This window comes from Xyrauchen texanus, chromosome 7 (genome assembly GCF_025860055.1).
Source record: "Xyrauchen texanus isolate HMW12.3.18 chromosome 7, RBS_HiC_50CHRs, whole genome shotgun sequence".
In the NCBI taxonomy this organism is placed as follows: domain Eukaryota; kingdom Metazoa; phylum Chordata; class Actinopteri; order Cypriniformes; family Catostomidae; genus Xyrauchen; species Xyrauchen texanus.
The window spans coordinates 25,265,090-25,281,878 of NC_068282.1; the positions used below are offsets into that span (position 1 = coordinate 25,265,090).

The 16,789-nt window shown below is 37.0% G+C and overlaps 1 protein-coding gene across 1 annotated transcript in view; it reads left to right on the forward strand.

Annotated features, from left to right (window-relative positions):
- Nucleotides 1–4,191: 4,191 nt before the first annotated feature.
- pex5la (peroxisomal biogenesis factor 5-like a) overlaps nucleotides 4,192–16,789 on the forward strand; it is a 106,385-nt gene continuing 93,787 nt past the window's right edge. Inside the window, exon 1 of the mRNA XM_052130795.1 lies at nucleotides 4,192–4,285. The gene's annotated coding sequence lies outside the window, so the exon portion shown is untranslated. The remainder of the gene's footprint in view (nucleotides 4,286–16,789) is intronic.

A 16,789-nucleotide genomic window follows, 5' to 3' on the forward strand; every position in this document is an offset into this window, starting at 1 on the left:
GAACCAATTGGCCCGGGCAAGCATGTCGGCCATCTCGGTGTCAGCCTCAGACTGACCCGAAGGCGGCAGCCCAGTCGAGTCTTCCGCGTCAGACGCTGGGACACTCTCCGATGCAGCAGAAAATTCATCATCCAACTCAGCGGGTCCTATGGAGTAGTCAGACTGGCCGTGAGCCTAGCCGCTCTCACCTCGAGCCTGTACGGAAGTGTGCTGGGGCGGTTGGTTCTTGGAGGTCTACCCGGCAAAACCTAGCCCGCAGCCATCCCCAAATCGCCTCCATCGCCAGCCGGCTCGTCCTCAATCCCGTGGGAAGAAGGAGCGATGCGGGGGTGGCTGGAGTGGCGTTCCTTTTTAGGAAGGAATGCCGCGACGGCAACGTTGCCATGGTTAATTTCTCACAGTGAGAGCAAGAACCATCCAGAAACGCTGCCTCAGTGTGATCACGGCCCAGACACATGAGGCAGTGTCTATGAATGTCAGGAGCGGAGAGATATCAACTGCATCTAGGAACTACACAGGGTGGAAAGGCATCTTTAAAAAGATGCATCCTATAAAGGACGTTCAACGCCTGCTTTGTGTGTTCTTTTAGAGCAATAAACGTTTTTAGAAAAAATATTATCTTTTCAGAAGCGCTGTCGAAGCCGCCAGGGGCAAAGCTGCACTGGCGTGCAAAGAACACGCCGCTGATACATGCTTTAGATCCAACAGCAATGCTCTGCAGAGGTGAGTGAAACAGAAGTGATCTCAGCTTGCTGATCGTACAATCGCTCGGCTCCGAAGAAGAAATCTTAATGAACAGATGCACGATTCCCTCCTTTTATACACGGATGTCTGGTGGAGTGACATGCAAATTCTGTCTACCAATTTCTCATTGGCTTTTTCTCAAGTTCAAAGGTAACTGAGGCCTTCAAGAAAGTCCCCTAGTGTCGCTTCATTCGACACAACGTCGAGTGAGAGACAGATGGGGAATAAATGTTGTGATGTTACATAAATAATGCCACAACAAATGCGCACTGTAATCAAAGTTAAAGGATGGTCAAACAAACTATTAGAGTATGCATAGAGTATTTTTTTGGCCAGGCAGTGTAATTTGTAGTGTAACTTGTAAAGCACTGTTTATGGTCCAATTTTGTTTATGAAATGTATTAACACATGCATATTTGGCTTACTTTCAAGGTATTTTGTTTGTGACACCGTACCTAAGAGGAGGTATGGTCCTGAGCAGCATTAGATATGCCTGCTATAGCATCATAGATCTAGGACATCAGCTAGATAGACATAGAGGAGGTCTCTATTTTAGAGTTGGGTTTCTTGAGTTTGGATTCGAGTCCGAATCACAAGTTCAATTTTAATGGACATGGACTTGTCACAGACTCAGGTGCATTTTTATTCGGACTTGACTCGGACTCGAGCCTTTGGGACTTGGGATTTTTTACAGAGTCCAGCCGAGTCCATGACATTTGTGATGCAATGAAAAAAAATACAAATAACAAAACAGGAATTAATGAGCACATCTCTGTCTGCATGCAGCTGTATTAGCCCCTGAAGTTGTAGACGTAACTAGAGTTGTTTCACTGTGTTTAAGCAAACACACGCACACACACCCATACGCACTTGCACAGGCACACTCATCAATCAACCAATACACCTGAATATTACTACAGAGACTACTGTATAACATTGACTACCAAGGTGGCTGGCACGAGAAAAACATAAAGACGGGTATGTATCCAATGTAATAGAAACTAAACAAGGCAGTTTCTCATGACACAGGACCTGAATTTTGGTCAAATTACATGTGGGATTTGTGCTGCCAAGACGGTGCTCACATTGCAGTTTCATCATGGTTAAAATCTAGAACTTCATTGAGTCCAGTCGCCCACATGATGTCTCTCACAGTTTATATAAAAAAATATAAAAATAGTGTTAATATTGGAAGGCTTTTTAGGCATAATGTATCTACACATGTAGGCTTCTGTAGTCTCTTGTGGTCCACACAGTGTTGTCAGCTTGAAATGGTTTATAATAGCTTGATTAATTAACTGTGTAACTTTTTAAATAGTCGGGGAAAAAAAGCATACAACAACTCTAAACAGCTAAACAGCACCTATATATTATTGATTGACTATTTTCAAAGCATTGACGAGCTGCTTAAAATACATTTTACAGCATTTGTCCACCATTCACAACATTTAACCATGCACAATAAAATATTAGGATATTTTGGGCAGTGAAATGGTATGTTTGTTTATTTATTGACTATAAAATAAATGTATTATTCGATGACAGAGTTGTGTTTGAAACTAAACTTTTTTAAATAATTTTTTTTTTTTTATTGTTCCCGTGTAACTTTTGCACATCTTTTTTTAGCCTGTATCTCTGACACTTTTTAAGGACAGTTCTGTTAAATTTATGACTCAAAATTATTATTATCCATGTTTTTTGCAGTTAAAGAAGAGCTCAATGAAATTTTCTTTGGTTATATAAAGATCTCAGACTGATTGCAGACCATCGCGGCTGCCGCTCAAGCAAATATAATTTTTTTTTCTTCTTCTACGGCAGCTGCTGCGATACGCACACGGACGCATAAGGGATTTAGGTACACGAGCAGCATGCCCTTATATAGCTTTTCCATATATATATATTGTTATTTAGTTATATAGTTTTTGGATGTAGCATTTGCAGTGAAATTGTGAGATGTAACTTCTCAGTGAGCGCTAATTACCATTGTGTTGACTCATTTGTATATATTTTCCCAAATCAGTCGGCAGATTGAGAAAAAATCTTTATTAACTATTACTTTATAAACTATTATTTCTTTAGATAGAAAGAATTGTAAATAAAACTAAATTAAATTGAAATGACAAATTGAAAATAAAGTAGAAATATAAACTAAATAAAAATTGAAAACATAATAGCCTTGGTTGTAGTGACTAACGCAGATTTCACTTGCTTTAATCTATGTTTGAGTGGAGGAGAAAAAGCAACAATAACTGAAATGTCAACAGAATGCAATAAGAATTGTGTTGAAGAACAGTTTTGATTTTATACACCTAAAGCATGTGCTTTCATTCTGAAAACACTTTGAAGTTTGTTCAGCTGGATACTAATCATAATATATATATATATATATATATATATATATATATATATATATATATATATATATATATATATATATATTAAATACAAAAGAGGAGTTTTTGTTACATTTATATTGACAAATAATTTTTCTTAGTTGTGAAGTTTAAAATAAGCTTAAAATATTTATGTTGAGTTTACTGTTACAATTTTAATTCACATTTACGAACAGATTCATTCGGACTAGACTCAGACTCGGCCTGTTATAGACTCGGCCCCTTTTGGACTCAACTCGGACTCGATTGTTTAAAGAGTCGGACTTGACTCGGACTCCACTAAGGTGGACTCAAAGCCAACACTACTCTATTGGCTCTCCTGCCTTTCTAAATCAAGGTAATCAGGCTAGATCTAGTTCTGAACAAGACAGAATTAAGAGAATTAAAGATGCACTCAGTAACGTTTCTCTTTGTATCATCTTGGACTTACACTGACACCTAGCGGCTTGGATGCAGCATCATTTTAAATCAATAGTTTTCAGTTTCAGATACAACTGGAGAAATTTAGTAGTCACAGTCAGCCATGATTACTTTCATCATTGAGTGAAAGTGTCAAATAACAGGACAGTTACTGAGATTAGTTGTATTCGGCTGGTCATGTGATTCTGACATGGCAGCCCCCATGTTCGGACCCTCTCCATGTAGAATAAAACAGCTTTTATAATGTTACTGATATGACTGGAGTCTTCATTTTAATGTGAGTGGTCATGATTTCCTACATATATTGCATAATTACAATTCATGTCTTTAGGAGTTAAATGTTTTAATGAGTAAAAAAATTACTGAGGGCACCTTTAAGACAGACACAAGTCCAAGAACACCCAGGCTGGGACCTGCCTGATGATACATGTTTTCTTATTGTCCACATAAGCTCAATAACAGTACAACAGTTCATCCTTTAACAGAAACATCTTAATTAAATCTGACTCTGTGGAAGGGTGTAACCCGCACAAGAAGAGACAGTCACAATGTAAAAGAAAACTGCTTTTATTAAAGAGCAGGCAAAAGGGCAAATCCAGAGAAGAGTAGTAATGGGGAGAGATAGGTCGAAGCCGGGGAATCAGGATATGGCAAAGGGGCGAATCTACAGAAGAGTGGTCGAGGAAAGCGTACGGTCGAAGCCGGGGAAATCAGAATCAGTATAACTGGTAAGTAGAATAAGACAAGCTAGTTGAATAGACAGGGGAGCTAGGGGAACACTAGAGCTGGCAAAGCGAAGGGGTAAACTAAACAATAACCAACAAGAGTGAAACGAAAGGGTTGTGATATATATAGGGGAAAAAACGAGCGGTGCAGGTGAAACGAATAACCTAGTGATTGGGACGAGTGCGGGTGAAACTAATACTCTGGTGATTGGGAGCGAGCGTGAGAGCCCGAGGGGGGTGATTGGGAGCGAGCGTGTGAGCTCGAGGAAGCGGAGCGAACTAGAGGAGCGGGGTTCGTTACAAAGGGATTGTTAAATTTAGACATTGTGAGTGTGGGTGTGTGTGTATTGCACAGTAAAGCTGTGTATTACACAATTTTCATAGGTTATGTGGGGAGATCTTTTAAAATCTTGTAAACTGCGGTAAATTATAATTATATAAATTAGCTAACCCATGTTCTTTTTAAAACTGTTATGGGTTTTAATTAAAAAAGGACAGCTTTTAAGATAGTCATGAAGGACATCTAACTGTTTAGATCAACCAATCAGAGTTCAGCTTTACCTCTGTGATACAAAATAGCCTTTGTTTATTGATCATTTGCATCAAGTGCATTGTTTTTCAAACAGGCTGAGCTGTGTAAAATTGGTACTAAATTACTGAATTACTAAGGAATTATCATTTAGAAAACAACAGAGCCCAAAAACATTAAGAGACTGGATAAGACCATGTATGGCATGTTCAGAAAACTCATAAAAACATTAGCTCTAAAAATATTAGCAAAGTGAATAAGAAATATTTAAAAGCTAGACGAGATCTCAGCCTCTAAATTCCAAGTATACAATTAATAAGTACTATGTATCATGTTTTATAAGTATCATGTTTTCCCATTATGTTTCCTCTGAATGATCAAATACCATGGTATATGAATATGGTAATCACATATACCCTCATCTACATAGTATGGATTTATCACGTGATACCAACAAAATTATATGGTACCACCAGAGTTATTTTTTGTAAGGGACAGAAAAGCTTTTTTATCATATCAGAGAATTGTTAAGCATTTCTTAATATTTAAAAACAACCTAATGATAATTAGTTAAATGAGATAATCTAACTTTGGCACTAGGATTGCAAGTATAAGGAGCTGTTCACAATGAACAAATTCTTTGTGTATTGTTTTTTTTTCTCTTCTTGGCAGATGTTCTATGCCATTGTGCAATGCCTTACAGTTTTTTAAGTGTCTTGTGAATGTTTGACAAATTTTATTAAAGGGATAGTTCACCCAAAAATAAAAATGATCTAATCATTTACTCACCCTCATCATATTTAATCAAACTACACAATGATCACTGTAAGACATTATAGATTTATTTATTTTGTTTATAATGCATGATTTCCTGTAAATCTGCTTTGAAACTATGTGTGTTGTGAAAGCACTATACAAATAAAAATGACTTGACTAGACCCTCATGCTACTCCTGATATTTATGACTTTGTTTAGAAGAGAGGGCCTGGGTTGCTCAGGGAGCAATGACGCTGAATCCAGGGTGTGCTGAGTTACTCCAGCCAGGTCTCCTAAGCAACCAAATTGGCCCGGTTGCTAGTGAGGGTAGAGTCACATGGGTTACCCTCCCTGTGGTCGTGATATAGTGGTTCTTGCTCTCGATGGGGTGCATGGTAAGTAGTGCCTGGAGATTGCGGGGAATGCGTTCCGTTTCATTTGTTGTGCTTTGTCTAGCTTTTTTAAAACCAAATGTGCATTTTATCTGAACTGCCAATTAGTCTCTCCTGTCACTGGTAGATTCCACCTAATAATGTGACCATATTGTTCAATGTTTCCTTGGTACCCATAGTCAGGTAAAAAGATGCCATTTTAAATGGCATGCAATTGCATGATGCAATTTTAAAAAGCTCTGTTTCTTTTCATTTGAATGTCACAAGCTCAGACATGTTTTTGTGACTCACAATAGTTAGTGCTGTCATGCCCAGAAAGTTTGACATTGTGCAGCTTCGCAACTTTTTTGGTGACTGTGCACTCTTTCAATTGCTCTGCTTTTGTTAAATTCAGGGAGACCTCATAAATACACGGGCCATCTGTGAAAGTCAAAGGCTGTACGCTTGCAGAAAGGCTTTGCTCATCCGTCTTGCTAATGTGCGAGTGGATGTAACAACCTCAAACCCTCCCTCACCGGAGAAAGAAAGAATAATATCATGCCCCTCTGGTGAATTTTTTTTCAACAGCACACCTGCCTGGCTGCTGGCCCCCAGAGACAAGATTGTGGTTCAATGGCACAAAGTTTCTTGTGTCCCACAGCCAGTGAGAACAGACAGAGTAGTAGCTGGTACTGTGCTGACGTTAACACAGTTTACCATGGGACGGTGAGACATGGTGCCTCTCTGTTGTAAAATGGAGGACGCTTCTGTCATGACATTGGGAGTCCAGATGGACTCACCAACATTTTGTAATGAGCCAAACCTCTCCAGCAAGACCTAATAAATAGAACAACACAGAGAAATTCAGTTCATACTTGCAGGATCCAAACTTAACTTTTTGCTACACTTGATAATGGCAAAATGTTCATCCATAGCTATTTCTTGCCAGCCATGAAACTGTACTTTGCATTATTGTCATTAAACATTTACTGTAATTTTGACTCTATGACAGTGTGATTAGTTCGTTTTTTCCTTTCATATTAGATACAAACTGCACAAGTCATTGAGTCCCTCACAGCATCATACATGAGATTATTTAGTCTTCATCTCACAAATCTCTTCCATTGGCCCGAAAAAACATGAAGTACTATCATGATTTTGTTACTTGTACTCTTGTTTTGGTAGCATAATGTGAGAAATATTTTACATATATTGTATGTCGCCAAATTAAAGTGTGGTTCAGATTATGTAGCTCTTAATCAGAGACATTTTGAGGGGCAGGGGCTCTAAACCTTTTCGAGTGGCAGTCGCTTAAAATATTGTCAGTTGACGGGTATGATGCGGGACCTCAATTTATTTTCCGATATAAATATTTTTAGCAGTGGGTTACGTTGTAATGCTTAACTTAACAAATTAATGACACTTATATCAATGGAGTAGGTAGGCCTGTTAATGTATACAAATATTAGGCTAAATAATAAGACATCAAATTGTATTAAATTATTTTGTTTTCATAATTATTTTCCACTATATGCTAAAGACTAAATATACTGTAAATGGTTGGATAATTTGCACTGTATGGGAAAATTGACAAAAAAACAATTAAACATGGGTATAGGTGTTACGATCCCCTGTTGTCTGCCTTATGTTCTCTGTCTCACTAGTCACGTTCATGTCATGTTTCCTTTTTGTCTGCTCCGTGTTTTCCGTTTCACCCGTCACCGATCTCGTTCCATGTCACGTTTTCCCTGCTGTCCGCCCTGAGTCTCACTGTCCGTGTGTTTAACTGCACTTCCCACAATTCTCGGATCACACTCCCAGCCCTGATCACTGTGTTATTGTCCGCACCTGTCGGTTATTTTGTCATTACCTTGTCTGTTTATTTAAACCTCGCTTTCTCCCCTTCCCGTTGTCGTTCGTTGATGTTCCATGTCTCCGCTCATGTATGGTTTGACTCTCTCTTCGTGTTCCCTGCCTGTCTGTCAGCCCGCTCAAGGTTACCCTGTTATCTGTCCGTCTGAGGTTACCCTGTCGTTCTCCGCCCTCCGTATCCTCTAGTATTTAGTTCCCTTTTTCCCATCGAGGACTTTCTTTTGTTCCTGTGTTTTGTTTATTCTGTTTTGTTACAATAAAAGCCGCATCTGGATCCACACCCCCGTCTGCCTTCTCCTGCTTCCACACATCATAACAATAGGTTACATTCACTGTTTTAAAAACTTAATTGTGGATAAGAAATAAATGTGCAATGCTTTGTGTTAAACAGAAGAATGTACAACTGTAAGAAGATCTACCAAATCTTTTCAAAACATTCTTTGTACAGGGAGGTTTGGTTCATAATAGATAATAACAAATAAAAACATACTGTTGTTGAGTTAATTATTTACATTTACATTTATGCATTTGGCAGATGCTTTTATCCAAAGCGACTTACAGTGCACTTATTACAGGGACAATCCCCCCAGAGCAACCTGGAGTTAATTGCCTTGCTCAAGGACACGATGGTGGTGGCCTTGGGGATCGAACCAGCGACCTTCTGAATAACAGTTATGTGCTTTAGCCTACTACACCACCAACACTCCATCACCACAATTATTGAGACAAAATGATTAAAGAATAAGATTATGTCTGACTTCGGATAAGTAGGCTGCTGATTATGCGTTATAGATTTCATATCATCAAGGAAACATTTACTGAATCAATAATTGAAATATAAATGAAATCTGTAATCTATACTGGCAGATAAGTCTGATCTTTAAACCAAGCAGGCTCACAGAATTAGAAATTTGTTGTGTAACATATTAAGGACAAATAATGATCTAAAGACACAGTACTGTATCGCCTACCGTCCCAAGTGCATTCTCCTGATATTCCACAAAATGCATAATGTATCATAATTGGAGAAGAAGAAAAAACAACAGTTAACTTATTTTGCTTATGTAGACCTACGCAATTATGAATAATGAGGCCCTCTGCACGTGTCTGCTCTTCATAAAGTTGTGGTCAACTGGCGAGTAACTTTGTTTCATTTACACTCTAAAGGGATGTTAATTTTAGACTCTGCATGCTAAATATATGAATTAAAGCTGCAGTGTTTTTCTCATAAAAAAGATTATTTATGAAGAGACCATCTGAAAGACATGGAAGGTTTTTTGTTGTCTTGCAGTGATACATGAGGAGAATGATCCAAATTGGTCTATGGTTAAATGAGCTGCCTGTATACAGCAAAAGACAGCCAGGAGTCACACATGCTTATTTAGCCAGTCAGAAAGCCTTTAAGCCTGTCAGTCATATTCCACGTTTGTGTTTGCTGACAATGGGTTTGTTGGCATGAATTTGGTGGGTGGGGATTTAGAGAGAGGGCGTGTGGTTAACTAAATCACCTTAAACATTTTCCATCTTTACAACACAAGCAGCTTAGCTTTAATTCTGTTTGCCATGAAAAACAATGTTTGCTCTATCGTCTGTTCAGAGTAAATAACATTAATTGAAAATGAATGTTGAATGCAAAGCGATTAATTACATTCAGCCTCTTTGTTCTGAATGTAATTGATGGGTTTCCCTATCTGTAAGGCATGATTACACCACAAAACCCCTTTCTAACAACTGAATCCTATCCCAGTTATGTAGGTGTTCAATAAGCAAAAGAACTTCTGTGTGAGCTGTTCCTGCCATGACAGAAGCATGGCAGTGCTAGTCAAAATCAGTCATTAAATTCAGGGACTAGATTGCCAGTTGCCTGGAAGCTTCTCTCTAAATGTGCTCTTCCAGACAATATACACACACTCCTACCATACATTTTTAAATGTGCAACACAGAAATTGACCTTTGACTCCAAGGGTTCATTGAAGAATGTTGTGCAAAGTTCAGAAATTTCCTTGCTTTCGTACACAGGTTTCTCATAAATCCTTAATGAGCAGGATGTACTTAAAAGGATAGTTCACCCAAAAATGAAAATTCTCGTATCATTTATTCACCCTCAGATATGTGTATGGCTTTCTTTCTTCTGCTGAACACAATGGAAGATTTTTAGAAGACTATTTCAGCTCTGTATGTCCTTACAATGCAAGTGAATGGTGACAACATTTTGCAGCTCCAAAACGCACATAAATGCAGCCTAAATGTAAACCATAAGACTCCAGTCATTAAATCTATGTCTTCAGAAGTGATATAAGTGTGGGTGAGAATCAGAACAATATTTAGGTCAGCTTTTACCATAAATTCTCCTCTATGCCCAGAAGGTGGCGATGCACAAAGAATGCAAACTGCCACAAACAAAAGTAGAAGAATGTGACAGTGAAAGTGAAAGTGGAGATTAATAGTTAAAAAGTACTTAAATATTGATCTGTTTCTCACCCACACCTATCATATAGCTTTTGAAGAGGACCTACAGAGCTGAGATATTCTTCTAAAAATCAGAAGAAAGAAAGTCACACCCATCTGGGATGGCATTATGGTGAGTAAACGATGAGAGAATTTTCCTTTTTGGGTGAACTCTCTCTTTAATTCAGCACTAGTTTAGATTCTCTTATTGTAGCATATTTCTGAGGTGGTGAATAAAAGAAAAGTAGTTTAAATGCACAATATGCGTCTTTAATAATAATAATAGACAGTGTGTTTGGACAAAAATGTAATGTTGTGTCAGTTGAACATTTCCTCCTTGTACAGATCTTAAATTTTAGATGATAGCAGTAAATTTGAATAAATTGTATCTCATCTGTCTGAAACATTAAATGAATGTTTTGGGTTCGAATTAAATACAAACATATTACAAAGATTATTTGGGCTTTTCCTTCGTTTATTTATTATAAATAAGCCACAATTGTGGTTACAATAAGGCATTTACATTGGAAATAAATGTGCCAATCCATAAATGCTAATATTGGATAAGTTTATTAAGCAACATTATTACACTAAAATCCTGTTAACACCTTGTGACCTTTTTTCTGGTCACAAAGTGCATCAAGATTGAAAAAATAAATGTACTTTTTTATAAATATTGATGGTGCAACATAATTTGGGTCAAAATAAATAAAAACAAAATGTTGTTATGATTTAAATTCCTTTAAAAAAAAATTATTTTTTAATGTGTAGTGGGAGCCTTTTACCCCAAAAATGGTCCCCACAAGGGTTATTGTGATATTGTGTAAATACTGGGACAATAGTTGGGCACAATTTGTCAATTTAGGCAAATACTTTTGAGTAACAAATTAAGATTATCTTTATTCAAAATAAAATTCTATAACTTCAATCAAAATTATTTTCCAATATATGCTAAAGACTAAATACACTGTAAACGGTGGGATCATTTTGCAAAATGTATTTGTCAAAATAATTATTTTCTGTTAACTTCAATCATATTTGGCATTTCATAACATCTCAAGTATTTTATAACAACGGAATCTGCATTCTGATTGGATCAATCAAGTTGAGCATACTTTGTAAATTATTCATTTCAAATCTATTCGCCCCCCTTGGGGTGGGGTGGGGGGGTACTCCAAATACTATCCTTTCAACTGTTATTAATAATTATTTATTTTTTTTATCACATTGAACAAAACTGAAAATGACAAATAAGTATTTTGTCTCGAAATAAATGTGATAGTTTCAGGCATTGTCATTATCTACATACATTTGTAATATTAAAAAAAATATTTTAATATTACATCAAATTACCTCAAAATCAAACTTTAGACATGCAATAATCTTGCAATAATCTCTAGGATCAGTAATATTTTGCAGTATAACGTGACAAACAGGTGTTTAATAATGTGCTGGTGTAGTTTTGTTAGTGTTTAGGGAGAAAATAAAATCAAAAGTGCCTTTTACCCAGTTATGGACTGTCCTTATTCACTTCCATTATAAGTGCCTTACGGCTATTTTTGTATTTATAATTTTTTTAATTAACTAGGGACCTTTCGATTATTAATAAACATGAATTCAAATAGAGACAATCTTTCAGTTACGCTGTATTCGTTTATATCCTGGGTGAAAGACGAGAACTGTCAGGATTGTAAGATCTAAATGTAATTTATACTATGAATAACAACATATAACATCAAAATAAACTCTAAGAGCTCTACGATAAGCTTAATTTTCATCCTCATTAACAATCTTATTTAAGGACACTTTGATTCCCTATACTTTCACACCTTTGCGATCCAGTAAAAATTGGTCGCATAGGGTAAAGGTTGCTATGTGAATCGTTCTGACCTTGGGTAGGCATAATGTAGGCAGCTTCCCTATCCGGAAGTGCTCTTTCCCTTAGAGACAAGAGAAGATTCATCATAAGAAAATCCCAGTGATGCAAACCACAATGAATCAAGTAGTCTTCCAAAGCCCAGAGGAGAAAGTTAGGAAACACATTAATTGGAGACCTTACTTAGGCCTGCTAAATAATTATGCTAATAGGCCTTGTCACTTCTGAAGGAGGGAATTGGAAACAACAGACTGTGCAGGGCACTCTCAAAGCCGCAAAATACATTCTGAAGAATTTTAGTATCAAAAACTGGTCATCCACATACAAGGTGCCAGCTCATTACTAGTTCTCTGCCCAGTCATTATATTCTGATTAAACAGTCAACAACAAATCATCAGGAGATGAAAAGGTCATCTTGCAGAATTAAGTGCTCCCCCTGACTTACACTGATACATTTATACAGGAAGTGTGCTGTTCTCACAGCTACATATAGTATTTCCTGAAGGGGTCAATTATAGATTTTCTGTAATATACTGTATATTCTTAGGTTTACCATCAGCTCAGAGATAAGAGTGTTGCCTTTTATCTGAATTTTTGCACTGTTATTGCATTGTACATCCCGCTTGGTTTCGCATAACACAAACAAACATGCATCTCCACCACAGGAAAGAGTCAATGCAATGCAATCCCTCTCTCTTTTTCTCTCTCTCTCTCTCCCCCTCTCTCTCTCATTCTTTCTCACTTTGCCATTATCAATGCACAGTTTTTGCATGCTGAGGCATGAACCAATTATTTCACATAAATAGATTGGTTCTCTTCTGCAAGTTATTTATCATTCTGGGTTGGTAAATGTGTTTGTGGCACCATAATTATTCCTCAATGTAATATTTTCAATGCTCTCTGTTCATTTTTGATAAGCTGGCACATGAAGCCGGTGTACGGCTATCAACAATAATAATTAGAGCAAGTAGTCTTATGTCTCCATACACAAATAAAAAAAAATGTAAACTCAAAAATTATTTCATATTCACATCACCCTGCAATAACTCCAAAATCCTACAGCCATAACGAGCCTCATGGGCATTAATGACGTCACTGAAAGTTGAATGTGAGCCTCCTCTTAAATGACATCCAAAATGTATATTAAAAAGTAATTTTATTGGGGCCTGGGTAGCTCAGTGAGTATTTGACGCTGACTACCACTCCTGGAGTCGCGAGTTGGAATCCAGGGCATGCTGGGTGACTCCAGCCAGGTCTCCTAAGCAAGAGGGTAGAGTCACATGGGATAACCTCCTTGTGGTCACAATTAGTGGTTCTCACTCTCAATGGGGCATGTGGTGAGTTGTGCATGGATCGCAGAGAATAGCATGAGTTTCCACATACTGTGAGTCTCCACAGTGTCATGCACAGTGAGCCACATGATAAGATGCATGGACTAACGGTCTCAGAAGTGGAGGCAACTGAGAGTTGTCCTCAACCACCCGAATTGAGGTGAGTAACTGCACCACCACGAGGACCTACTAAGTAGTGGGAATTGGGCATTCCAAATTGGGGAGAAAAAAGGGGATTTAAATAGTTTTCCAGTAAAAATTAAATAAATAAATTAAGCAAGATATATTAACTTGAGAAGCAAAATGACAGAAGATATTGACTCATATTGACAAAAGATATTTTTTTGGAAGAAATGTAACAAACTTGAATGAGGTTTATGCAAAAAAAAAAAAAATTTAAAAAAGTAATTTTTAAAGCATAAACCACACTAAATGTTATTTCTCTTCAAATAAAACTTGAAGGGATAGTTCACCCAAAAAATATCTTGACTATATATGACTTTTCTTTTTCTGCAGAACACACATTTTTTGAATAATTTTCTCATCTCTGTTGGTCCATACAAATGCTAGTGAATGGTGGCCAGAACTTTGATTCTGAAAAAATCACATAAAGGCTGCATAAAATCCACTGGTTAAATCCATATCTCCAGAAGCTATATAATAGGTGTGGTTGAGAAACAGATCAATATTTAGGTATTTTTTTTTACCATAAATCTCCAATTTTATTTTCACTTTCACATTCTTCTACTGTGTTTTGGTGATTTGCATTCTTCGTGCATACCACCACCTACTGGTCGGGGCTGGTCAAAGGCGGAGATTTACGGGATAGTAAAAAATAACTTAAATATTGATCTGTTTCTCACCCACACCTATCTAATCCCTGAAGTTCTATGGATTACATTTATGCATCCTTTGTGTGCTTTTTGTAGATTTAAAGTTCTGGCCACCATTCACATTGAATGGACCTACAGAGCTTAAATAATCCTTTATAAATCTTAATTTATGTACTGCAGAAAAAAGAAAGTCATACACATCTGGGATGGAATGAGGGTGAGAAATAAAGAGAGAAGTTTCATTTTTGGGTGAACATGTAAATGTATCTTATTTAAAGAATGCTTAGGTATTTTTACTGGGGGGAAAAAACTAAATACTGATGAAGAAAAATATTTTTTAAAGTGAACTCATCATAATTCTAAAGTCTACAGTTTCCAATCCTAGCTGGTGATAGGTAAGGCAAGGCAACTTGCCTTAACTCCATGGGCACCTGGGTAGCTGAGTGAGTACTGATGCTGACTAACACACCTGGAGATGCGAGTTCGAATCCAGGGCATGCTGAGTGACTTACCACTCAGAACTTAGAATGCATTGGGAATTGGGCATTCCAAATTGGGGAGAAAAGGGGAGAAAATAAAAAATAAAATATGCTAATTCCAGTTAATACGCCTTTAATTGGCTTCTGTATATTCTTCTTAACTCTGCCTTGAGATATTGAAAGAACAGAGTTTTTAACATTTGCATTTAAAGTGTAGTCGAAGAACAAAGGAAAATGATTTAAAAAAAAAGACTTTACACAAAACATGACCTTATAAATGGTTCTCCCTTGGTTTTGTGAGAGACAATGGTGTCTCTACTATAGTGTCAAGTACCTCATTATCAGCATTACTCACGCTGTACAGCAAAATCTAGTCCAAAGAGACTCGTGGAACAGACAATGATGCAAGTGTTCGGTGAGTTAGATACACGAGAATGGCTGCAGGCAGCAAAGTCAGTTGAGAACACTTTACAGACCACAAGGACATCTAGATGACCTGCTGATTGCAGGAAACTGTCACGCCCTCCAGCAAGGAAATTCATTGTTAATTGGAATGTCTGATTTGGGGGGTTGGATCTTGGATGATGCAGATCATGCATAATATTACACCACAAGTGATTAATTAACAGACTGATCACACAGTAGGTAGAAAGTTTTGCTGCTGAAATCGGTCTGTATTACTGAAATTCGAATCACTGCCCCCTGTGGCCGTTCAAGTGTTGCTGAACAGATGGGCACGTGTGAGCTCCAGTTTAGGGGTGAAATGTCCAACAAGTGGCACCAGAAGCGAATTATATTTTTAGTTGTAAATGGTGTAATACAGTCAACAGGAATTACTTTTTTTTATCTACACTCTTACCTTAACCTACACCCCAACTCTAAACCTAACCGTCAGTGGAGTAAAATTGTAATTTTAGAACAAAAATGCAACACTAAAATTCACTCTCACCATTGTTTATGTGAATGTGATTACTTACTGGTTCCCACATGATTAGAACTAATGTCTCTGAGGTTGCTAGAGGGAAAGTTGTTTATGCTTGAATTGATGCAAAAATGTCTAATGGGAGAAGGCACTTATGAGTAATTCACCAGAATGTAATTGAGTTCAGGTTACATGAACTTCCTGAAGCAACATGTTGATTTCTTGTGTGATTGTGTTGTTGTTAGGGAAGTTTGACATTGTTTGGGAAAACTGTTTTATTTTACTGAACTGATTTATCCAACCCTCATGATAAAAACCTCCCAGCTTATACCAGCCTCAGGTGGCTTGCTGGCTAAAATGGTTTAAGGAACTAAACTGAAAAACGAAGTCCCTTTGAATTGTTCTGAAGTGAAAACTTTATTTTTAAATACTGGTAACTGGTTAACAACCTGTTAATAACCATTTTATTTTACAATTATTTATTGAAACCAAAGATCAAAGGGTTTATCACAGTATATTTTTGTAATTATACCACTTCCTGTTGCATGAAAAAATTTGTCTTTTCTCTTTTAACTAGAACATAAGTATGTGCTTTAATTCTGAAGGAAACTGCTGCATTACACATTTCTTTGCCTAATTGCACATTGTGGAGGTAGCGTTCCGTGACATGCTGATAAACTTAATATATACTCTACCGTTCAAAAGTTTAGGGTCACTTACTCATTCTTTATTTATTTTTTATTATAATTTTTTTCTTCACATTTTAGAATAATAGTAAAGTCATCACAACTATGGAATAACAGAAATGGAAATATGGGAATTATGTTGTAACTAAAAAAATCCTAAATAAATCCAAACTATGTTATATTTTAGCATCTTCAAAGAAGTCAACCTTTGCCTAGATATTGCAGACATGTACTCTTGACATTTTCTTAACCAACTTCTTGAGGTATCACCCTGGGAAGCTTTTTAAACAGTATTGAAGGAGTTCTTATATATATGCTGGGCACTTCATGGCTGCTTTTCTTAATCATTCAGTCCAAATCACTAATTTCAAGCATTTAAGCAAAAGCCTTCAGATCAAAAGGTT